Source organism: Oratosquilla oratoria, chromosome 20 (genome assembly GCF_046742065.1).
Source record: "Oratosquilla oratoria isolate Oo_2021 chromosome 20, ASM4674206v1, whole genome shotgun sequence".
Classification (NCBI taxonomy): domain Eukaryota; kingdom Metazoa; phylum Arthropoda; class Malacostraca; order Stomatopoda; family Squillidae; genus Oratosquilla; species Oratosquilla oratoria.
The window spans coordinates 12,110,540-12,130,539 of record NC_134796.1 but is presented as its reverse complement, the minus strand read 5'-3'; positions in this window follow the sequence as shown (position 1 = coordinate 12,130,539).

Genomic DNA, 20,000 nt, shown 5'->3' with positions numbered 1-20,000 from the left:
TAGAGATGGATGATATAGTTCAAGAATTCGTTCAAAATCCCAAGGTAAGTTTCTTAAAGAAACAAACTAAAGACACTTTGATAGAAATAGGCAAGCACTTTGGAGTAGACATTGATACAAGTTTGCGAAAGAAAAAAATACTTCAGGAACTCGTTGAAAATCTGATCGAAGATGAGATCTTATCTCCAGAAGAGATTACAGCTATACAAATTCCTTCAAATAGGTTAGAAATAGAGGCACGACTAACCGAACTTAAGATTAAGGAGATTGAATTAAAGGTCAGGAGAGTAGAAATTGAGGAGGAAGCTAAACTGAAACAAATGCAAATTGAGGCAGAATTTAAAGCTAAAGAGGAGGAAACTAAACTGAAACAAATGCAAATTGAGGCAGAATTTAGAGCTAGAGAAGAGGAAGCTAAAGTGAAACAAATAGAAAGAGAGGACGAAACTAAAATCAAATTGGCAGAATTTAAAGCTAGAGAAGAGGAAGCTAAAGTGAAACAAGTAGAGTTAGAATTAAAGAAGACAGAAGTAGAAGCTAGGATTGTTGATAGACAACCCGTAGTTCAGGAAGGTCATATAGATATTTCCAAGTATGTAAAACTTCTACCCCAATTTTCAGAAGGAGAGCCAGAAATTTTCTTTCTTCAGTGGGAAAAATTGGCGCAACAGTTACAAATCCCTAAAGAAAATTGGCCATTAATCATTCAAACACAATTTAAGGGTAAGGCTCAGCAAATTTATACTTCTCTTTCAGAAGCAGAAAGCGAGTATGATAATATGAAAGCTTGTATTTTAAAAGCTTATGAACTAATACCAGAGGCCTATAGACAGAAATTCCGTAATTATAGGAAGACACCTCAGTTAACATACGTAGAATATGCGGCTCAACAAGAGAGGTTATTCAATAGGTGTTTGGCTAGTGAAACGGACACCTTAGATAGACTTAAACAGTTGATTTTATTGGAGCAGTTTAAGAATACCTTAGAGACAGATCTTAGGATTTTTATAGATGATCATGTTCCCGAAACTTTAACTAAAGCTGCTGTATTGGCTGATGAGTTCACACTAAATCATAAACCTAAGTCAAGACAAATGGAATCCCAAAAGTCAAAGTCATATATTCCAGATTCAACAAAATACTCTGATCCTTGGTCCCCAAAGAAACACTTTGAAAATCAGTCTAGCCCATCACATTTCAGTTACAGGTCTGATTTCAATCAATATCCTCCAAACCAACCTTGGCAAAGAATGGAAAGGTTTAAGACTAATCCCCCTGTAACTTGTTCATATTGTAAACAGGTTGGCCATCACATTTCTAATTGCAGAAAGAGACTGACACCCTCATTCTCCAATAAGACACCAACTCTTGTAAGTAATATAAAATCAGATGATTCAAAATCCTCTATTCAGGATAAACTACCAAAGAAGCCGGTATTGTCAAGTAATGTAGAACCCCCCTCATCAGATCATGATCCTTGTTTCAAACCATTTGTATCTTCAGGAACTATATCTCATAGTAGTAGTTCACAACAATATCCTATTTCCATACTCCGAGACACAGGAGCAAAGCAAAGTCTGATTTTAAATTCTGTCTTGCAGAATCAGGGTGAGTCATATACAGGTTATGATATATTGATAGAAGGAGTTGGAGGAATTATAAAATGTCCATTACATAATGTTTTCTTGCGGTCTGATTTAACAACCGGAATGGTTAAAGTAGCAGTAGTAGACTCTCTTCCCATAGTAGGAATATCCTTATTGTTGGCCAATGACATCGCTGGAAGCAAAGTCATTTCTCCCTTAATAACAAATAACCCTAAGACCTCAGTAGAACCTTCAGATAACTTACAGTTGTTTCCCGCTTGTGCTGTAACCAGATCTCAGTACAAGAAATCTGAAGAGGAGACCTACAATTTAGAATCCCTATTCTCCCAAACTGACCCATCTTCTTCTTCACCAGTTTCTCTATCTAGAGCAGAATTAATCAAAGAACAGAAGTCAGATCCTTCTCTTAAAAATTTGTACGAGATTGTTTCTTCTCCAGAAGAAGTTGAAAATATGTCACGAGGTTTCTATATAGAAAACGGAGTCCTAATGCGAAAATGGAGAGCATCCACCGCAACCGCTGACCAGCCATGGCAAGTAAGGAATCAAATAGTCCTCCCTCTTGGTTTCAGGAATAATGTTCTAAGATTGGCTCATGATACTCCCTTAGCAGGTCACTTAGGGGTAAGAAAGACCTTGTTCAACATAACCCAACATTTCCATTGGCCCACGGTTGTCAAAGATGTTGCCCAATATTGTAAAACATGTCATACATGTCAACTTGTAGGTAAGCCCAACCAGAAAATTGTAGAAGCTCCACTCCATCCCATTCCTGTAATGGAAGAGCCATTTAAAAAAGTTCTTATTGACTGTGTAGGACCTTTACCTCCTTCAAGTAAAGGAAATCAGTACATTCTCACAATCATGTGTATGAGCACTCGTTTTCCAGAAGCAATTCCTTTGAAAAATATTAAAGCTCAAAACATAATCAGAGAAATGTTGAAATATTTCACTATGGTAGGATTCCCCAAGAACATTCAAAGTGATCAAGGAAGTAATTTTCTTTCCAACAAGTTTAGAGAAACTCTTGTAACACTAGGTATAAATCATGTAACTTCCTCCGCCTATCATCCTCAATCACAAGGTGCTCTAGAGCGCTTTCACCAAACGCTCAAGACAATGTTAAGAATCTTCTGTGCTGAGAACACTCGAAATTGGGAAGACGGACTCCCCTTTTTGTTGTTCGCCACCCGAACAACAATTCAAGAAAGCCTTGGATTCAGCCCGTCAGAATTAGTCTTCGGTCATGAAGTCCGTGGTCCCCTAAAGATACTTCATGAACAATGGATGAAAGAAGAACCACCTGTTCCTTCTTTGAAATACGTGTCCCAGGTCACCGAGAAGTTGTTAGAAGCTTGGAAGTTGGCAAGAGAGAACTTGACGAATGCTCAACGAGTAATGAAAGGTCGGTATGATAAAAATTCTAAACTTAGAACTTTCTCTCCAGGAGATCAAGTGTTACTTTATCTTCCCATACCAGGAGATCCATTGCAGGCTAAATACAAAGGACCCTATGAAGTCTTGTCCAGAGCCAGTGATCTCAACTACATAATCAAAACTCCAGACAGAAGAAAGAGTTCCCGTCTCTGTCACATAAATACCTTAAAACCTTATCATTCCCGAGATCCAATTCCAGCTTGCAGCTCTACCACAATAGAATCGGAAGAGCCTCCTGATAACCTGCCTAATCCTCCTGAGATTCCCTTGGAAAACTCTCAGATACTACAAAATCTTCAGATAAAAGTAGGACACTTATCTGAGAAACAAGGTAAAGACATTCTTTTCCTCTTAAGAAGTTTTCCAAAATTATTTCTAGATTCCCCAAGATTCACTTCTTTGATAGAACACGAAATAATTCTAGACTCGCCAAGGGCTATCAAACAAGCCCCTTATAGAGTCAATCCAAAAAAGAAGGAGTTCATAAAAGCAGAAATAAACACTCTGCTTCAACAGGGAATAATTGAACCCTCCAGTAGTCCTTGGGCATCTCCTTGTATTCTTGTCCCTAAATCTGACAATTCTTATCGCCTGTGCATTGACTACAGGAAAATCAATGCCCATACTAAGGCCGATGCTTTTCCTATCCCTAGGATAGATGATATCATAGACAGTCTAGGAACTGCCAAGTACGTATCCAAGTTGGATATGTTAAGGGGATACTATCAAATCCCTGTACACCCTCGCTCAAGAGAAGTTACCGCTTTCATTACGGAAGAGGGATTGTTCCAATTCAGAGCAATGCCATTTGGGCTTAAAAATGCCCCTGCCACTTACCAAAGAATGATAAGTAATCTTGTTGCAGGATTGCCAGGAGTAAAAACTTATCTAGATGATGTGATAATATTTAGTCAGTCTTGGACAGAACACATTGAACACCTAAGTAATTTCTTTTATAGAGCAGACCAAGCAAACCTTACCATCAATTTGTCCAAATGTGATTTCGGACATACACAGGTCCCCTATTTGGGATTTAAAGTTGGAAATTCCCAAGTGTTTCCAATAGACGCCAAGATAAAAGCCATCAATGATGTACCAACACCCACTAATCGTAGAGAGGTACGTCGATTCCTCGGAATGAGTGGCTATTATCGCCGTTTTTGTCCAAATTTTTCAGATGTAGCAGAACCATTGACTGACCTGTTGAGAAAAGACCACGACTTCGTGTGGACACCTACCTGTGAGACGGCCTTCAAAAACCTGAAGTCCCTTCTCACTAACGCACCAGTTCTAAGGGCACCCGATTTCCAACGACCCTTTCTTCTGCAAGTCGACGCCAGCGACACCGGTATCGGTGCCGCCCTCTTGCAAGAACACAACGAAGTTCTTCACGCTATCACCTACTACAGCAAGAAGCTGTCCCCTGCGCAGAAGAACTACTCCATACTTTCTAGAACGTAGCTTTTCAACAGAAAGTGAAAAGCTTTCCCAAACGGTGGAGGTGTAACGTAATATTAGATATTACGTCATATGTGTAATTATGTTATAGAATTATGTTCCTTTGTATTACATAACTATGTTCATATTTCTTGTCTATGTATGTATTGTAACAATGTTAAGCAGTAACGCCCGTCCACTATATGTAATCTTGCCTACGTGCGGAGAGGTGCGCACTCTTGTAGAACAAACAGACAAGCGAAATCCTGAATAGTTCGGAGCGCACAGATTTGACAGTTACTAAATAAATAGATTGTTCAAGCAAGTCGAGGGTCCTAAAACTACCCATGTTGACGTGTTAACTTACCCTCCTCCTCACCCGCACCCTTAACCGGAAGTATCCCGCTTCCGGTCCAATGGTATATAAGCGGTTGAAACCGCTCATTCCTTGTCATTTCCCACATATTGATCTCTTGATAAAAACTAGAAGGTTTAGATTCATGAGACGATTGGTGTGAAGTGATCACCCTTTTTTGCCTACATTACGTGTCTGATATACATTGCATTACTTTACTTATATTTGTACTTATTACTTATTCTGATGCATGTTCCTGATCTCTTTGTACTTAGATAGTACCATATTGTATACTTATCTTGTGTTTCTTATTTGAACGATAATTTCCATATTCTTATAATCATGTAACGGTCCCATTGACCCTACTGCCCATTCTCTTTTGTGTTGATTGCCTGTAAATATTTTCCATTAATAATTTCGTTTACTAGTTTTATCGCTAGTTTAATATTCCTTTCCTGGAATCTTCTTTGTTACCTTTACTTCTAGTCTTACGAATTATCTAGGCCCTGACCAGATAGTTCAGTCCTGCAGTGGCTTCTAGAAGTGCGCTGGTTCTTAAGCACTTAGACGTTATACGTAACGTCTCTTCACATACCAGCCGCCCGTAACAATATATATATATATAGATATATACATATATATACACGAGCATAAGCAATAAAGGAGTTCCAGTCCATCTTTGCTTATTCTTCCTCCACCCACACTCTCATACACGAGTGTGTATGCGTGTGTATATATGTGTGTGTGTTTATAAACATTTCCAGGTCACCAGCTTGCCCACCGAATAAATTCCTTGTACCCCTCAAAGACATTAATTTTTTTTCTTCAAAATTTATCACATCCCATGCCTACCATCCTCCTCATTGGGGACTTTGATTTTCCCTTGATTAACTAGATAACAGAAACAACATACGGAGGAGTGGGAGACATGAAGCTACAAGCACAAACGTTGCTTCGTTTTTCCAGGGATTTTTACCTCATTCAATTAATTAACACTACCACAAGAGGTGAAAAGAAACTTGATATATTCATGACAAACAACGGCGAACTAGAACATATTTTTAGCATTCATAAAACAAACATTTCAGACCACAACATTATAACCATAACAGCTAATTAAATGCAGCAAATCTAGAAAAATAAATGTACCCAGAACACTACTAAACCCCTGAACTTCGATCAATTAAACTTTTGTAATGATCAGAAAAAAAGGGGTGATTTGAAAAGAGATCAAAGGCAGCGGATTGAAGAACTAAAATTGATGGAATGAGTGTCGATGAGCGGTTTACTTTTCTCCTGACAAAACCTACACGTTCCTTTGAATCATGCAACTCTGAGAAAAACAGCGCATAAAAGAATCATATCAAGGGACCGAAAAATATTGATGTGTAAAACAAGTAAACTTCGAAAGAAACTAATACAAATTTCAAGTTCATCATGTAAACAATGACTTCAAAATAATATTCCATTCCAGCATAAAAGATTAAAAGCATCTTTGGACAATGAAACAATACTAAAAGAAGCCCGCGCCGTGTCATCTAAAAAATAATAATAATAAAGAATAAATAAATAAATAAATAAATAAATAAATAAATAATAGATAAATAAATAAATAAATAAATAAGTAGATAAATAAATAAATAAATAAATAAATAAATAAATAAATAAATAAATAAATAAATAAATAAATAAATAAATAAATAAATAAATAAATAAATAAATAAATAAATAAATAGAGTCCTAGTACTTTTACAAGTATGCAGCAACCAAATCTGAATTCAAAGCCAGGATCGGCACCTTTGTAGATCATAATGGCCGAAACATAGGTGATCCAAGGCGAATCACAAACATGTTACAACGGTAATACAGTGGAGTGCATAGTAATCCTCTCAGCGAGAAGATTATCCATTCACTGTTGTGGCGCCTCCGAGCCCATGCTGACGGATATAGGTAAAACCCAACAGAAAATCACTAAAGCTATTAAACAAATTGCTTCGAACACAGCAACCGGGTCTGACCACATTCCTGCACTACTTTTGAAAAATCCTAGTATTTTTACAAGTATGCAGCAACCAAATCTGAAGTCAAAGCCAGGATCGGCACCTTGGTAGATCATAATGGCCAAAACATAGGTGATCCAAGGCGAATCACAAACACGTTACAACGGCAATACAGTGGAGTGTATTGCAAGATTATCCATTCACCTCTAAGCCCATGCTGACGGATATAGATAAAACCCAACAGAAAATCACTAAAGCTATTAAACAAATTGCTTCGAACACAGCAGTCGAGTTTGGCCACATTCCTGCATTACTTTTGAAAAAAAATCAATGTCTGAACTAAGAATACCGCTGCACGTCTTATACAAAAAACAGCTTCCAGTCGGCAGTTGTATCAAATCTATTAAAAGCTGCTATTATTATGCCGGTATATAAGGAGGTTCTAGAGCAGAAGCAGACCAATAGCCCTTACATCTCATATGTTTAAAATATTGGAGAAATTAATAGTGACTGAAATTACCACATACCTTGAAGATATGTATAAGATGTACACAGATCAACATAGCTTCAGATCAGGACGTTCTTACCTGTCCCAACTCCTTGCACCCCATGAAAAAATTCTGTAGGCACTGGAACATCATAAAAAAATGGATGTGGTGTACTTAGATTTTTTTTCAAAAGTCTTTGACAAGGTTTACCACGGTGCACTCCTCCATAAAGTCCGTGGTTTAGGAATTAAAGGAAAGGTTGGGTTGTGGTTACACTGCTTCCTGACAAATAGACAGCAACAGGTCGCAGTGGATGGTATAAAATCCCGGCAGTGCACAATGATCAGTGGAGTATCGTAGGGGTCAGTGTTTTGCCCTCTGTTTTTTTAAAGCATAAATTGAGCATTAACAGATATGTTTTGCAATCTTCTACCTCTTCCTTAGCGGATAACACAAGGATATTGAAGGGAGTGTCCGCCGACGAAGATGCACACTTATTGCAAACTGATCTGCAAGCATTCTATTACTGGGCTGAAAAAATAACATGTTATTCAATGACAATATATTTCAACACCTGGCTTATACCTTGTGCAAAAATATGGAATACCGCACATTCATAGCAACAGACGGCTCTGACATCACCACCCAAGAAAACGTTAAAGATCTTGAATTATCTTAAACTAGGATGGGATCTTTACAGCACATATTTTTTGCGTGGCCATAAAAGCAATATTCCAGGCATTCTGGATTCTTCGCACCTTCCAAACAAGAGAAACACGACCCATGCTTACACTATATAAGTCACTTGTAGTATCTCTGCTTGAATATTGTTGTCAGCTGTGCGCCCCGTGAAAGGTGGGAGAAAAACAGCTGTTAAAAACAATGCAGCGCTTTTTCACAAATAAGATATTTGATATTCAGCACCTCAACTACTAGAATAGTTTGGGTTGATCTATACATTTTTCTATGATGTCTTTTCCGTAGTTTCTTTTTTCTTCTCTGAGCACTTTTGTATATTCATTTCTATGGTTGATATATATTTGCCATTTTTTCATTTTCTTTCTCCATCTTTTTCCAAGTTTTATCTCTTCTATATTTCACCTCACTGTATCATCTGTTGAACCAGCACTTGATGTGTACCTTCTCTTGTTTCATTATAGATTTCTAGCAAGGCTGTTCATTTCTCTTCTACTTTTGTCTCTTCAATGTAGGTTTTTTTCCCAATTTGTATTTTGAAAGAATTCCTTAAGTTTCCCAAAGTACGTTTTATTGTACATCAAGCTTCCTTTTCTGTATTTCTCATTCCTTTTTATATATATTTCTTCCTTTAGTTCAGCCTCTATTAATATATGGTCACTCTTTCCAAATGGTGTCTTGAATTCAATTTCATCCACAGTTTCAGGTTCTGTTGCAAATATCAAATTTAGTCTCGACGGTTCTTCATTACTTTTGTATCTGGCATTTTCATTTACTCATTGTATGTTCTATGGTCATGTCAAGTAATACATAGATCCTTTCCGCCCTTCACTGTCATCTCTTCCTAATAGATTTCTTTGCCGTTAAAATATCCCATAAGTACCAGGTTACCTCCATCCTTTAGTATTTCATTTAATGAACGCCTTGTATTGTCTAATATTTTTTAATGCACGCCCTGTTTCCAAGAGCCCGTTTTTGGGGGCACATAAATCACCACATACTTTCTACTTTTCATGTCGCTGTCTTCAACTTTTATCATGATTTTTTCCACACTGTTTTTACCCTCAATATCCTTAATCATATTTAAGTTTTTCTTGGTCAAGAACATGATTCCTCCACCCTGTTTTATTCGATTCTGTTTTTATTCCAATAACTGTATAACCCATGTTCAACACTATCAGTTGGTAGTGGACCCCTTAATTTTGTCTCCACGGTTCCCATTATGTCTGATTTTTCATCTGACAGGTAATCTTTTTGTTAATTGAATCCTGAGATTAATCCGTCTATGTTATCATAGGCCACTTTTATTTTTTTCTTCTTCATCCTGTTTTCTGTTTCTTTTGTTTCGCTTACCTTGATGTACCATTTTCTCAGTCTTATGTGTAAGACTCTCCAATAGAACTCCTTGCTTTCGGTCTCCGTTTTTTTTCATTTTTTTTTTTTTTTTTAAGCTTTACCTATTAGTATCTTCACTCTTTCTATATCCTCAACATTCATTTCTCTTTTTATCCATATATTGTTGTAATGCTCACTCTTTGCTAACTTGCTTGATTTTGCTAATATGGCTTATGCTACCATTTGTGATCTTAGTTTTATTTTTAGAGGTCGATTTCTTTCTTTAGAAAACTGTCCCATTATATACATTTCTTCTATATTTTTCTCTACTTTCTGGTCACCATTTTGTAGTTCTTTTAGAATTGTTATTGTTATTTTCTTTTCTGCCTTTTCTCTCATGTGCCTCATATACCACAATACATTTTTTGTATCCAGTGTATCTCTGACCCAATTTGCATTTTCTCCGATTACTTGAATAATTGTGTCTTTTGCATTTTCCTTCATTTGTTGTAGTATTTCTTTTAAAGCTATATCTTCGTTTTCTCTCTTTTCATTCCATTTTCATTTCTTAACATTCTGCAAATTTTCCTCACCTAAGTTTTCTTCAATTCTTTCAGACATTGCCTGTATTTTATGATTTATCTCTTGTTTTCAAGTTCTAACTATTAGTAGTATAATTGATTTTATCTTTTCATTTTTACATTTAACTTCCATTAGATCTTCTTTAACCCCCTTAGCTCATTATTTAGTTCGGAATTTATTTTCTTGAGTTCACATATCTCATTGTTAGCTTCGAAAAGGTCTTTCGTTAAATTCACAATCTCTTTCCTTAGTTCTATGAATTATTTCTCCTACAATTTTCTATTGATACTCACCTCCCTTTCCATGTCTAAGATTTGACTCAAATTTCTTCTTTCGTTCTTACCAAAACCAGAAAAAGGGTCTTCGTTGTACAATCTAGTTATCCCTATTGGTGTCTGTATGTGTGCGTCTGTGTAAAATTTTCCAACTGTTATTTTCGAACAAAACATATTAGTACGAAAATAGAGCCTAACATGGAAAAGTACAGAAAGATAATTTTAGTGATCTAAAGGAAACCTTATCGTCATATGTCATATAGAACATATAGAAGTGTGCAAAGCTGACGGAAGAATAAGATAGTTCTAAGTTTCATCACTTTAAGTTGTACAAAACACAACATTCTAAGAACGCATCCGTCTTACCTAAAGTGTAATCATCCTTTGTACCACCTGTTGCCAGAGGACTTTATCCAATTGTGGTTGCCCCTCATAGGAATGGAGGGGACTGCAAGAGGCCATAAGGCCTACACTAGGAAATTCCATGTCCCTCGCCACATGTATTCCTATCTATAAAGATACCTAATCCTTTATTTAAAACGACCAATTGTTTCTGTGGTCACCACATGGTTGCCAAGTCTATTTCATTCGTTAACCACTCTGTTGGTAAACCAGTTCTTGCCCATATCCTTCTCAAATTTAAATTTGTCCAATTTAAACCCATTACTACGTATCCCACCATGCTGTCTTGGTATGATGACATAGTCTGCATCACAATTGTTAGGCATTGGTCCATTTGAATAACTCCATGAGATCACACCACATTCTTCATTAATATATTCTTCTTATTCAAATATATTTATTTATTTATTTATTTGTTTATTTATTATTATTATTATTATTATTATTATTATTATTATTATTATTATTATTATTATTATTATTATTATTATTATTATTATTATTATTATTATTATTATTATTATTATTATTATTATTATTATTATTATTATTATTATATATATATATATTATTTTTTTTTTTTTTTTTTTTTTTTATACAAAATTATTAATGCCGGTGAACCTCTCCGAAGGAATCGAGTTGATCAGTCAGTGTTCGAAGACGACCACATATGAAAATTCCCTAGCGTCAGAAGCGGCCGAGGCTGACAATATATTTTGATTAATGTTATCCGTTATAATGAAATAGCCCAGTCTAGCTAATAGGAGGAATAGGAGGAAAATAGATAAATAGTTACGTACGTAGGCATGTAGATGAGATATGATAGATAAACGAATGAATAAATAAATGAATAAAAAATGAATTATTAGATGAATAATAACATAAATGAATTAATAAATGAATTAAAGAGATAAACAGGTAAATGAATTAATAAATAAATAATCGTATAAATAAATGAATAAGAATATCAATTAACTGATTTATCAATTAATTGATATATGAATTTAAGTAAATAAACAAGAAGATAAATAGAAATATACAAATACTTTCCCAACCAGTTTATAATTTCATAAATTAATATATAAATATATAAAGGAACATATTAATTGATTCATTGATGACATTAGTACACAAATGAATAGATGATCAGATAATCAAATAAATAACTTAGTAACTCAGTGACTCAATGAATAAATACATATATTGACTAATATGTTAAATCGATCAAATTGATAGAGAAGTAAACAAGTAATACATGAACAAATGAATTATTAAACCAATAAATCAGAACTAAGTACACCAAGTGAAAACGAGGCAACAAAAAATTAAAACAGAAGCAGGAGTTTACTATAAATATGTTCTGCCCACTGAGTATTTTATAAGCCTAGACATCAATAGTCTGGAAATGTTAATATAAATTTTTTGACCCTGAGACAATTTCTTTGGCTAAATAAAGTTACAGAAAGATAAACAATTTATCTATTTATTTATTTTTTACTTTAAAGGTCAAGGAATAAATGTTATTTACCTTTTGAGCCGTTTGTGGGGAGGGCGTCAGAAGCGAAATAGATCTTCCTAAGAATAACCAAAATAAAATGTGAATAGGTTGTTGTAGGGGAGAGGTTGTTAACTGCAACTGCTCTTCGTCCACTGAATAAAGCAGTTTTGTCTTATCATATGATTTGTGCAATATTTTCTATCCTCACCCTCGCAAGATTCAAGGACAATTTCATTCAGTCAAAGGAAAACCTTTTCACATTCATTACGAAAACGAAATATAAACACTCCAATTATGAAGTGGAATACACGCATCCACTGGTTTTACTTTAAGAAAATTCTCTATGTTCAATCAACCCTTTCTTCCAAGGGTGTATTCTGAAACGAATGAAATTCTTTGGTTCTCTCGAACAAAACCCTGTACTGTTTAACACAGTTTTCAAGTGATTCTTTATGTCATTCATCTCTATATTCTAGAGGTCATCCCTTAAGTGAATAATTCAAATTAATACCAGCTAAAATGAAAATATCTTTAGACTAGAGAAAATAGTATATACAACTCTGCAAGAGGTGGAAAGCATATACTGGACTGCGTTCTCTCTCTCTCTCTCTCTCTCTCTCTCTCTCTCTCTCTCTCTCTCTCTCTCTCTCTCTCTCTCTCTCTCTCTCTCTCTCTCTCTCTCTCTCTCTCTCTCTCTCTCTCTCTCTCTCTCTCTCTCTCTCTCTCTCTCTCTCTCTCTCTCTCTCTCTCTCTCTCTCTCTCTCTCTCTCTGCCTGCCTGTCTGTCTGTCTGTCTGTCTGTCTGTCTGTCTCTCTTATCGGTCATTGCTTATTCTGAATGTAAACACACCCGCAATTGAGCTCCTACTATTTCGAAGAAATTATAGAAGATCCAGCGAGCTACTATCTTCCAGCCTTAGCTGAGCACAACAGTAAGCACAAGACGTGAGTCTTGTGTTATAAGTAGTTTTGAGTGATATAGGACTTATTCAATATTTGCCCTCCCCCCCCCCAGAAAAAAAAAATCCTTTCCTTGGCGAAAAACCCCATCCAGGGCTCCGCTCGTGTGCGCATGCGCGGTACGAGGAAAATGACGTGTCTTTACGTCATACCAACGTCAATCCACCCCCACTAGCACCAATGGCCTATATTCTGCCACAATGTTGAGGCAACATGGCATATTCTGGACCTGCCATCCTCATCGATATTGATACTGACCTCCTCTCAATGACGTCGAGGACATCACTGAGCATTATTGGCCTTCATTACCAGTGCACGAACATGTTGGTACCACACCATGGCAGCCACTGATTTCTGCTACCCAGGCCGCCGTCGCCACCGCCACCGCCACCGCCGCCACCGCCACCAATACTGTCACTACTGCCACCATTACCACCGCAGCCGCCACCGCAGCCCCCGTCACAGCCACTTCCACTACCGCCACCACCACTCCAAACCCTAACACCACCATCGCCACCAAACGGTCTGCGGACCAGACTTCGAACACGAGCAAATCCTATTCTCCAGCTTATTATTCGTTCAGGCACGACGAGAACTTCCAACCACGACCTTTGATAACTCCCTTCTCCATTTTCACCCTCATTCATTCCCCCACAGTTCACTTCCCCTAGTTGCCAATACTTCCCTTGCTTTCGACTCCTGAATTGCTTATATCAAACTCATCTTCCGTGAAAACCCGATTGTGGATACGAAACTTTGCTGTCTTGCTGAAATTAATCGAGTATTCTCTCTTATGGGCCCCGGAACACTGCCAGTGTTCACTGCAGGACATAGTGTCATCCCGTCCTCCGTACAGTACCTATACCTGGGAGCGCCAGTGTACATCACTCCAGCCATACCTGCTCGGCAACGCATCCATCCCATCATCCAAGATCTCCTCCACCAGTTAGAACAGCGCGTTATCCCCTTAAAATGGTTCACCAGCAATGTCGCTGGGCTATACATCCCCTTGGCAAGAACCATCTATGTTGCCTTCATTCGGTCAGTCATAGACTAACTCTCCCCAGCCCTTGGTCAACTCTCCAATACCTCCTTGGTGCCTTAAAGAAGATTTCAGAACAGAGCGATGTGGTAGATTCTTGGATGCCCCACCTCCATCAAGGAGTAAACATGCAGGCCGAACTTAATCTTCCTTCGGTTATTGAAAAAATACACGCTAACATCTCTTTCGGCGTCAAGTGCCTCCACTCACCCCATCTGGCTCCGCGCTATTCCCATGTCCTAAGAGCTTCACTTGATACCGTCGCACCCCGCCCTCCACTGTGTCCTGGAGTCCGCACCCTCGTTCACACAGTGTGCTCCACCCCGCAGCGCCTTCACATCCAGGTCCCTATGGCCGAGGTAGATCACGAACCGCCTCATGTCACCTTAACACCCATTTCAAAGATAGATCCATCGCTCCTCCAAGAACAATTAGCCCTGAAACACATCACCGCAGTCTCTTCCTCCGTCCCTGCTGAGCGCTATCTGTACGTAGACGGGTCTTTATAGCCAGATGGTAGCACGGGCTGCGCCGTCTACTCACCGGATGCGGAGCCACCTGAGGGAGGCTGGGTTGGTCGCAGCTTACCCAACTCGTCCAGCTCTACGTACTGCGAACTACAAGAACTCCTGCTGGCTGTTAATTTACTCTGTCAGCGGCGACTGAATAGCGTGTTAATGTGTGACTCCCAGTCTGCCCTACCGCCCCCTCATCCGTCACTTTTTACAACAGTTAATCACAGCTCAAGAATACTCTCACCATAAGTTGTATGTGGATTCCCTCCCACATTGGAATCACTGCCAATAAAAAGGCAGACCTACTCGCCAAAAATGCCTCTGAACTGCCACTACCCGACGATACCACACCCCCTTCCTCTGCTACAAAAAGACCATAAACTCTGACGCTTTTCTAACTACTCTCCACCGCATGAATGCAGAGCGTTCACAAAGCGTATCAATACAATACTACGACAACTTCCGTCTCGTTCACAGGCACATTATTGTGACTGTACGGCTTCGCCTGGGTTACAGACCGCTGTGCCAAGTGTCTGAGGCGGGGGACGTACAGCACTAATCCACCTGCAAACTATGCGATCGTCGCAACGTCAACAGTCTCCCCCACTACTGCCTCGAATGCCCCTCAGTAAGAGACCTATTGCCCCAAAGCCAAGACTTAATACATGTGTGTCACTTTGTCTTAACTGACAGTAATCTAGACATTGTCCTAAATGAACATCCACACTTTGGTGGATGCTAAACCTTACCTCACCTTGATTACAAATACATTTCCCTTACAAGATGTAATGGAACTGCCTAGAATGGGCCTTGTGGTCTCTTTTAGTCTCTTTCTTGTGTTAGCATTGCCATGCAGCTTCATTGTACAAGGTAACGTGACCTGTGCGTCACGCATACTATGTATAAATAGAAAGTACCTATTGTATTAGGTTTATCGCTCTATAAGCTTAATAAATTTATATAAACAAAATCTCTCTCTCTCTCTCTCTCTCTCTCTCTCTCTCTCTCTCTCTCTCTCTCTCTCTCTCTCTCTCTCTCTCTCTCTCTTGTTTTCTTTTTTGAAACCAATAAGTGAATAATTCAATCTGATACTACCTAGAATAAAAAGTACCTTCAGAATAGAAAAAGTAATATGTACAGGTGTAACTCTGCGAGACGTGGACGGCACATACTGGACTGCGTTCTCTCTCTCTCTCTCTCAGTCACTCTTGTTTTCTCTTTTGAATCATGGGAGAACTGCACAGAGCTGAAATTATACTTTGAATCATGAAAGGAAAGAAGCGCAAGATATACGAGGTGCGATGTCCCGGGGCACTGCTGCAGCGTGGTGGAAAGAAAACTGTTCCCAACGAAACCGGGGAGAAAATGAAGGAGAGCGTCGTCCGGGACTGATTTGAAGCTAAGAGAATATGAACTCACGACCGCCAAAGTTTCGAGGAAGAATGAACGTGCACTTACGTTGGAGTTATTGAGTCAGAGGTTACTTGGTGGTCCTTGTATATCAGAGTGGATATTACGCACTCTTCGTTTATTTTATTCCTTCTCCTCCTCCTCCTTCTCCTCCTCCTCCTCCCCCTCCTCTTCCTCCCCTCCTCCTCCTCCTCCTCTTCTCCTTCTTCTTCTTCTTCTTCTTCTTCTTCTTCTTCTTCTTCTTCTTCTTCTTCTTCTTCTTCTTCTTCTTCTTCTTCTTCTTCTTCTTCTTCTTCTTCTTCTTCTTCTTCTTCTTCTTCTTCTTCTTCTTCTTCTTTCTTCTTTTTCTTTTTCTACTTCCTCCTCCTCCTCCTCCTCCTCCTCCTCTTCTTCTTCTTCTTCTTCTTCTTACTTCTTTTTCTTTTTCTACTTCTTCCTCCTCCTCCTCCTCCTCTTCTTCTTCTTCTTCTTCTTCTTCTTCTTCTTCCTCTTCTTCTTCTTCTTCTTGTTTATTTTATTATTCTTTTGCTTCTTCTTATACTTCTTTTTTTCTTCTTCTTCATCTTTTTCGCATTCTTTTTCTTCCTCTTCGCCTTTTTGCTCTTCTTTTTTTCCTTCTTTTCTTCTTTTCTTCTCTCAATGACAAACTGAGAAAATACAGGAAAAAATTAAGGTTTCTTTGTAATGAAGAACATGAGCCTTGGTTACAGAAATTTCCAAGTAACATTCTTGAAAGCTGTGTACATCACAAGAAAGAAGAGATTTTGCTGGACAGCGTCAAAATCACTTCTCAGATAAAACCTGAGCACCGATACATAGTTAATTTGACAGAAGTGGTAGAGTTTCCTATAGAAATTGTATTTTAATATGAAAAAATACTTCATGAACGCCTGGAAAACCAAGAGGGGTTGTGCTGATATCAATGTTTTGATACACACCACCTTAGAATAGATGGTCAGCATAAGCGAGAAAACACCAATTATAAGCTGTTTAATCAAGCCTAACCCCCCTGTACATATGCTTTGAAATTTGCACTTCCCAAAAAGCGCTTTTGATTCAAAATTGCCTCACAATATTGGTAAAGACCTGGAATACAGTAAGGAAACTCAATATTATTGACATTAGATTTACTAAAGACAAATGATAATGTACATTAAGCACAGTAAGACCAGAATGGGTGCCCATAGTGTTAAATTTTAATGTCCAGGGTGTGTTATTTTTTACCAACACTATCAACAGATAGTCAGTAACTTTGGATTATGTCTATGGCCTCATTAAAGTCTCCCATTGTCACCTCTGTGTTGAAGGTAATGTTCTTCAAGTAGTTTCAGGTTCACTGCATGAGACGAAATAGGTCGCTTGATTTCGGGAGGGAAAGTGAGGTGTCTCGATCATAGTGAACCTACAGGTACAGTCGTTCTACCTTTGTTTACTGGCTGTTGTCAGTCTGTCACACACTCATCTACTGCAGCAGCGTAGGTGAGTGGTCCTCTCATTCTTTTCAGCTTGTCTAGATCCTTGTTTTTTCGCCGATCTACCGTCACATTGGCAATTTCATGTCCTGCAGTCCTTGTTTCTACAGTTTATCTTGCCTTGTTTTCCATACCAGCCTGATTTCTGGTAGCTTTCCTGCTTTCCATCCCATACTGCCATAAGCCCTGAGTGACCCTGATTGCCTTCTGTCGATAAGATCCGTTGACTAGGCTTTGACCTGTGCTGCTGATGTACTGCCAATCTGCTTGGCACATGTTCTTGTAAGCTTGAAATTAAAAAATCCAACACTGCGCTCTGCATTCAGGAGGTGAATTGATGCCTTCTCCAATTTCTCTGGGTTCATGTGACAGCATTCCGTGTGGACACATCATAGTCTCCAAAGGCAAAGATATTGCCCGTTCTGCCTCTAAAAGCCCGTTGCCAACTTGGGAATGATCATTCTCAGGAGTTTAATGACCCGGGATTGGAATGAGTATGGTATTACAGACGTCCTCATCATACTTTGTATGCTGGAACCTTTCCTGGGACACAAACTTGAAGGCTGGTTCCTGAACCTGGGGCAAGGTGGCCATATTTACCTCCAGTTCCTGGTACAGTTGCTGAAATGCTAGAGATATGTTGCTGTAGGTTGTTTCAGCTGACATCGTCAAAGACAAGTATGGCTCAACTAGATGAGGTCCAAGAAAGGTACCAGCACAGTACATCACCTTCAAGAAGTCTAAGTCCAAGAAGCACATCACAATGCAAGCTAACTGATTGGTAACATGTTCATATTTCTGCAGAAAGGATGCCACATCTTCCAGATGGTAGAGACTGATGGTGCATATCAGTGTCAGGCGATTGAAGTGCTCGTGCTTGAGGCTGACAGACTTGTTTGGTCGAGGCGCTATGTGGATATCAAGTTCATGTGCCTGATTCCATGGCTTATGATCAAAGTCATGATTAATGAGTTCAGTCATACAAATGAGGGCTTGTTCAGTCACACATGTTACATTTATTTTTGTATTGACAAGGAAGTTTTATTAGATTTTGTCTCTACCCAGCGTGTTCTTTATTTCAGCCCACTGTTTGGTGACTCGATTAAACATCATAGTGGGGTGTACATTACAGAACAGGCGATCTAGGATGTGTTCAGACTCCAGACTTTTTTCCAATAGATCATCCACTTTCAAATTGTGAGCTGTCTGGTCTGTAATTACAAAGTCTATCTTCTCAAACAGAGTTTTAGATCCGACACCAATTGCAGCCTCCGTGATTTCAAGGACTGCCACCCTGAGACCAGCCAAGTTATTCCTGGGTTCAGAAGCAATGCTCATGTTCGGCATGACACATTATGTTCCATTGACAATGATACCCTGAATGGAAAGAGAATCAACGCCCTGCTTCTCTGAAGCTTTTTCATAACAAGTCATAACTACTTGTTCATCAGAGTTCATGATCTCCTGGACGATTTCATACAGCACCATGACTTAAGTGCTCTTGCCTGCATCCCTGACACTCTTGGATTCTGGCAGGGTGTCCAGATCAATAATTTCTGGCTCATCATGTGCTTTCCAGTTTCGCCCAAATATCTTGTTGTCAACTATGATCACAGCTGATTCTGCTTGCCGTTCAGACATGTGGTAGCAGCTCTTCAGTTTGTCAACAGTCTCGTAGAATTCTGGTCAGACTTTTTGTATACTTTCACGGATGTGTTAACACCGGCGTGGCAATTCATCATGCTGCTGAGTGACTGTGTCTGTCACTGTCCATCGCTTCTCAACCTTTGGACCTTCACCTTCTTCAGCAGAAATATGACTTTCAACATCAGAGTAGATGTTGTGTGTGTCCATGCCAGCATCTTCAAAATCAGACCGTTCGATGTCCTCAAAGGATGCAACTGACACACTCAGCTCTCATTCTCTCAAGGCTCTGCATATCTCTCCTCCAATGCTCAATTGTTTTCATCCCTTTCCTGTCCACGAATCCTTCACAGTACATTTTCTTCTGGGTTTTTTAATCCTCAAAGTAGGCTCATTCCATTTAATCCATTTTCACCCCATATTTCAGTTCCATCTTGCGTATTTAAGAGTCCTGGTAGAACACGTCCATCAAATGTTTCATCCTTTCATTGAAGTCTGTTGCTCTCGCTTGGAAACTGTAACTTTCTCGCCGTTTCTGTGTCTGGATCAGAGTGACAAATTCACCGTACAGCTTCAGGATGTGTTTCTTTATGGGCCTGGGGTGTATGGTGTACAGATTGCAAAATAGCCTGTGTTCCTGAACCAGCTCTGCCAGCAGATGAGCTCCTGCGCTGAGCTAGGCTTGCCCACTTTGACCACAGCAAGTAGAGCATATTCTGTATGACATCTTGGCAGCTGGGGGGCATCCCATTCGGTAATTCTACTCTCTCTATATAGTCCACACACACAGTCTTCCTGGAATAAGATCTCGTGTCTGCGCTAGCCATGTCAATCCAACCTGCAAAA